Source organism: Octopus bimaculoides, chromosome 11, assembly GCF_001194135.2.
Source record: "Octopus bimaculoides isolate UCB-OBI-ISO-001 chromosome 11, ASM119413v2, whole genome shotgun sequence".
Taxonomy (NCBI): Eukaryota; Metazoa; Mollusca; class Cephalopoda; order Octopoda; family Octopodidae; genus Octopus; species Octopus bimaculoides.
The window spans coordinates 30,945,351-30,952,233 of record NC_068991.1 but is presented as its reverse complement, the minus strand read 5'-3'; positions in this window follow the sequence as shown (position 1 = coordinate 30,952,233).

Below are 6,883 nucleotides of genomic sequence, written 5' to 3'. Positions count from 1 at the left end.
TATATATATGTATATATTTATATGTATGTATGTATATACATGGTTTATATATATATACGTGTATGCATGCTGGCAGATTGTTACCACACCTGGCAAAATGCTTGGGGACATTTCATCCTTCTTTACGTTCTGAGTTCAAATTCTGCCGTGGCTGACTTTGCTTTCATCGGTTTGGGTCGATAAAATAAGAACCATTTAAGCTCTGGGGTTGATGTAATCGAATTACCCACTCCCTTGAAATTGACTAAAATCTGAAACCGATTTTGATTAGCCACTTGTTTGGTAGCACGTTTGTGAAAAAATTTTCTTTTATTCATTATCCATTAAATCTTAAAAGTCTTACAGATTTTTGTAGTCCCGGATATTGTACTCATTTATAGTGAATGAATTAAGGTTTTTGCCTTCTCTCCCCGTGAACTTATGTTCAGGAAACTGCAGGTTATGAAACTGGTGCATCAGATATTACTTGGAGGAAACGGAGGGTTTTGCAGCCTGCTACTAATGAGAAAGGAAAATATAAAGAGTTTGAAAACAGGTTATGTCAAGCTCTTTATAAAATGACAGGCTCCACAGTGGAGAAACTGGGAAAGTTAACAAGCTCAGTTTACGATACAGTAAAGGAATTATTTGGAATGAAAGAGATTATCCGATTAGCGAAAGGCAAGTGTGGACAAAGCAGAAGGATCAGGAAATTGAAACAGTTGAAGAAGGAAAAGACCAGCCTAAGAAAGCGATGGAAATGTGCTACAGAAGACGAAGAACCTGGCCTCGCGCTGCTATATGACGATTTGAAAAGGAAATGTCGTTATGTGCAGCGGCATATCTACCGATATGAGCGACGAAAGGAAAGTAAAAGGTTTCGCGGGTAGTCTCTGAAGGAACCATTTGGGTTTACTAAGAAGTTGTTCACTGAACAGAAGAGTGGCACTTTATCGTGCACGAAAGAATTGGACGCTCATATCAAAAAATCTACAGCGATCCGCACCGTAACCAGTCACTGCCACCTCTACATGGGCTAATGCATCTCTTAGAACCTGATATCGAATTTAAAATTGGAGACATCAGGGAAAGAGAGGTGGATGATTTCACGAGAAAAGCTAGAGTAAAGAGTGCCCCAGGAGGTGACGGCGTCTCGTATAAAGTTTACAAATATTGAAATCGTCTGCGAAAGAAGCTCTTTGTCCTACTCCGACAGCTGTAGCGCGAAGAGACTCTAGTAAAGGATTGGTGTAAGGCAGAAGGCATATACCTGCTGAAGGAGGCCAATGCAGAGACTATAAAACAGTTTAGGCCGATATCCTTATTGAATGATTGAATGTGGAAGGAAAGATCTTTATGGGAATTCTTTCGAGGAGAACAGTGACATATTTGCAGAGTAATGGATAGGTTGATGAATCTGTTCAAAAGGCCGGAATCCCTGGGATCACTGGATGCGTTGAACACTGTTTTTCGATTTGGAAAGCGATCCAGGATGCCAAACAGAACAAGAGAAGTCTGAACGTGATATGGCTTGACCTAGCTAATGCATATGGCTCAGTGTCACACAAATTGCTGATGAGAGCCATGGACCACTTCCACATTCCAGACAAAGCAACCAAAATAATGAGGATGTATTATGACAGTTTCGAGATGAGGTTTACAGCTGGAAATTTTACAACAGATTGGCACTGATTGGAGATTGGCATTGCTGCTGGCTGTACAATATCTGTCACGTGGTTTATCTTAGTCATGGAGATGATTTTGAAAGTCGTGGATTTTTCGGAACAAATCATCCATGTACAATCGCCTAAGAAAGCCTTCATGGATGACGTAACAGTTCTATCTACAGATAAGCAAATCATGCAGAGTGCCCTCTTGAGATTAGACGAGCTTGAGACTGAAACATATTCTTTCCAACTGTTCATTAGCATTGAACAGGTATACATGGAGACACAACCTGGTTCTTAAGGTTATCTTCAGTGCCATAAATAACCAAATTGATCTCAACAACAGTAAAAAATTAAAAAAACCGTTGAAAGTACCAACTAGAGGATTCATTACCTTTGTATGCTCAGGACAGTGGATCTGTTTCAAGAAGAAGAACAACAAACTTCCTGTGAGTGATGAAAAGTGGAACGGCTATTGGGAGGTGACTGCAGATTTACCAGGGTGCCAGGGACTCTTTCCCATCCCAGTTATGAAAAAACATTTTAATGTGGTGTGCAGGAAAGAAAGTTGTGAATCTAGTCGAGTTAACGGTTCCTCATGAAGATAACAGGGACGCCGCTCGGGCTCGATTGACCGTTATGTAAATCTCCTCGAGGAATGTGAAGTCGCAGGTTGGAAAGCTGTTATCGTTAGGCCTAACTCATCGTAAAGTAAATACCACCATGACCGATATCCAAACTACCGTGGAAAAGGCTAGCCACTGGATTTAGTTAAAAAGAGACGATGCGCGATGGCAAGAAGAATATTGAGCTGTATTTAATAACCACTTGATCTAGCAAGCGGGGCCTCATATCAGTGAAGGGGGACGAGATGAAGGCCCCGAAACGGCGCACATTCTGTCCTGATGACCCCATACACTTGCTGGCTTCCGGTATGTGGAGTTCTCGACTGGTAGCACTTGCATGTACAAGTTGTTTGCAAAACATCTAGTTGGTATGTATCCTATTACTCCAATAATAGGTATAAAGCTGAAAGTGTACCTTGCGTACTGGATTTGCAAAGTCCTTATTAGTGGTCCATAGATGTCCTCTTTCTTTTGTTTTTTTCTAACCATATCGGTGTCCAGAGGGCAGCTGATTCCCACAGCAGAGTATATCTCATCCTTGTGGTCCCACACAACAATATCTAGCTGGTTTTATTCTAACTTGATGACTGTTTTAATTTCTAAGTTCCACCAACATTCTCTGGCGCAATCGCTCTCAGCACAGTCGTCTGTTTGTATTTTCTTTTTTGTCATCCTATTCAAGATTGTTCAGGCCACTGCATTATGGTTCATGGGGAGATAAGATCTGAAAGACAATATCTCGCCGTAGGCAATAATGTGATTGATGTCTTCAGTCTTGATGTTGCACAGACGACACTTGTTTTCTGTCAATGTTTTCTGCCTTTTATGTTGCGGCTACTTGGAGGAGATCTTTTGTTCTTGAATTGCATGGAGGTAGCCGTCGAAATAGAATGTTATAAACTTGTCGGTACTCCATGCTAAGTTTTTCATCCGATCAATTCCTCATATGGTTTGTGTCTTGCGTGCCCATGCACTATATTCTCTGAAAAGACTAATTTTTTAAAATTTTGTTCTTTTGATAAAAAGAATTGACCGATGCATGTTGGGGAAAGATCTGCATTAGCTTTATTTTATGCTTCTACTAAAGTTCATTAGCTATCCTGATTATCTTGTTGATTTCACAGTCGCAAACTTGGGTAACTTATTAATTGTCTCTTACCTCTCCTGCAAATGCAGTATCGGTGTCACGATACGTGTTTCATATGACATAAATAGGGATTTGAGACTATTGCCACCATCCTTGCGTGTAAAGCATAGCCTTACCAACATTTCAATCGATGCTGAAATTCCCTGTAACACTGAGCATCTTACGAGTGTGAACATTTATCTCATTGAGTGACCAGTTCTGGAGGCCAGATGTGAGCGTGAGGACAGCCATGGCAAAGGTGTTGTAGGCAATATGCTTGTTGTAAGCCTAGAGTTCACATGCTCATATTGTTTTTACTATCGTCCTCTCCTAAATTCATGAGTCCGACATAGCCCATAGTCTCATTCTGTCCAATATATTCTAATGTTCTTCAGAGAGCTGAGGTTGTATTTCTAGGCTGTTTATGTTAAGTGTCTTGGATAAAGGTACAAGTGTGCCATGATTAACTCCCGAACTGAACATTTCGACTCACTAAATTTCATTCTAATGTCTTTGGAGAAATGGGTTTTGATGGGTTATGAGATCCAGTTACTCTTTGTTGTGGTTAATATTTGGCCCATACAGCTTCAGGTCAGCTAGAAAGAAGGGATAAGAGATGTTATTGAACTCATTCCTATAACTGCTGTGTTTTGTGATTAGGTATGACAAGGAATTCAGTTAGAGTACAGAGATGTACTGACAAGTTATCGCCTTGAAGGATGTGTACAGTGTCAGATAACATGTCTTCGTTGTCGCTTCTAAGAAGTTAGGAGGTCTACCAGTTTTTGGTTAGGGAGATACAAGTAGTGGTGGTACTTTGGTTAATGGAAGTGCCCTCATATTCTGTCCATGTATACTACCAAAGGCTTTTTGGTAGACCAGAAATTAAATACCCAAGTGTCCACTTAAACCAATACTTTGTCAATATGGAACGTAATATTATAAGGCTTATTTTGATTCTATGTATACACTGATTTCTCCCAAACTCTGCGACTTGGGAGAAATTAGTCTATTCACTGTGAACCCTTGATCCAAATAGCAGATACCCCATACTTTGATTTATGCCTTTTGTAGAAGCTGTATCTACTGTATCAAAGAATTTCTTTTTAGGCGGAGATCCTTCTAGATATTATGAAAATTATTTTGCTGGTCTAAATAGATAATTACTCTTCTTTATATGGTTCTTCCATAGGACTATTGCGAGATGGGAATGCTAGTGACATAGGCCTGTAATTGCTTGTTTGTTTGTGCTCTAATGACACCTTTATATATCAGAGTTGTTATAGCTTCTGTCAACAGTTCTAGCAGTCCAGTGTCTAGATAGCTCCGATCATTTTCAGGGAACTCGTAAAGTTGGTTCTACAGATTTTAAATGTAGAGGGTCATCCAGTTCTGGAGCTGAATTTGTGTCAAGATAGGTTTGTTGATTCAATTATGTCCTGTTCAATTAGGTTCATAAGTGTTATGCTGATCTGAGAGGTTGTTGTATGGTAGAATATGTCAAGGTGTTTAGTATGTTGTACTTTCCTTGGCTAGGAAAAAACACTCTCGCTTAGCTCTTTGAATTAATGCCAAGTCCATGAGAGATCGTCTGTATGCGAGCCATCTTAACTGTGAAGTGGTCCGTTGTTGTTCTGTTTCACTAGTAGAGAGTCCTGTGTATAGCAGTACAAAAATATTTTGATTTAACTTCATCCCTTAACCACCGGCATTTCTTACCTTGATCATTCTTTTTCGTTTGGCCTCACAAGTGTAGCTTCAATTATTTCATATTTTATTTTCTTGACTTCTTGCCTCACTGTCAAAGATTGATTGGTTAGATCTTTCGTAATATTTCAGGTTCGTAATAACCTTATGAGGTTTCACTTGTAATTTAGAATAGTTGAAAAGTGTGAAACTACAGTTTTCAGTATTTCTTTGTACGCAAATCCAGTTTTGTTCTCCAAACAAAGTTGTATGTTATTAAATCACTGTTTGCTAGTTGAGCCTCGATTACCACGGTCAGTTTCCGAGAATAGAAATTTTTGGGACATTTATGTTCTGGTTGGGAAACGGTAATGTACATTAATAACTCAACGGTTTTATGGTGTAAGTTGCTAAAAGAAACAAAAAAAGGGTGAGTGCTTATTTCGATGTTGTGTACCAAGTCTTTGTTGTAAGTGAATTTTAGGTTTTAGGGGTGTGTTTTGGGTTGCATTATTATTTAATAGAAGAAATGGTATTGGGTGTCATTGATTTAGCGCCAATATTTTCGTTTAGGAGAGAATCTCCTGGTTTACAATAACCTAGAGATCGCTTTACTTCCGCTTGGTCGAGGTCACTAGAAAGATGATTTTTTTAAAACTCAAGTGTCGACCTTTTTAGAATACCTTTTGTATATTTGACAACTAATTGTTGTTACAGTAAGAAGCTGTGCTTCGAGGTCAATAGATGACATGTAGTACGATACTCTTCAGTGTTACACAAACGGTCACTCGCTCACCTATTCAAAACGATAAGAAGCACTCTAGTAGTAAAGTGTTCTCAGAGACATAAAGTCGCATTTTTCTGGATCAACTATCTATCTATCTATCTATCTATCTATCTATCTATCTATCTATCTATCTATCTATATATATATATATATATATATATATATATATATATATATATATATATATATATTTACTGTAATTCCTGATACAACATGCATACACGCATACATAATTTATGCATACATATATATATATGCATGTATGTGTGTATGTACACACACACACACACACACACACACACACACACAAACAACACACACACACACACACGCTTCCATGCTAACTCGGTCTTCCTGGTGTGAGATGTGTCACTTTTAACACAATTCTGCTAAAATACTGTGCGTTTGCAAGATTCTTTTATGGAATGGATTTCTGTCGGTTCTTATTTACTGTATGTCCTTTAGGTGTAGCAAAGAATGAAGGAGCTGGTATTGATGTGTCTATATCTGCAGTGGGTTGTACATCCCAGCTGTCGATGTCGAAGAAATTCACCTGCTGCGTTTCAACCTTCTTTATCAACAGTAATTGTTTTAAGTATCACAGTTGTATTTTTTTAAGAAGGTAAAAATTATGTTTTGTCTCTAATATTGCTTTGTTTTGTCATATTAAGTATGATCTTAAGAAAGTTTAGGTGCTTATTTTCTCATGTGTTATGGTAGGTGCTCAGTAGTGAATCCTGGCTTCAAATTATATATTTGTGGCTTAGCGTCCATAATTAATGGCATGCTGTTTAGTATTTCTTTCTTGGGGATACGTTGATATATATATATATATTTACACACACACCCACACATATATACATACATACACACACACAAACATACACACACACACACACATATATATATATATATATATATATATATATATATATATATGTGTGTGTGTGTGTGTGTGTATGTATATATATATATATATATATATATATTTTTATATATGTGTGTGTGTGTA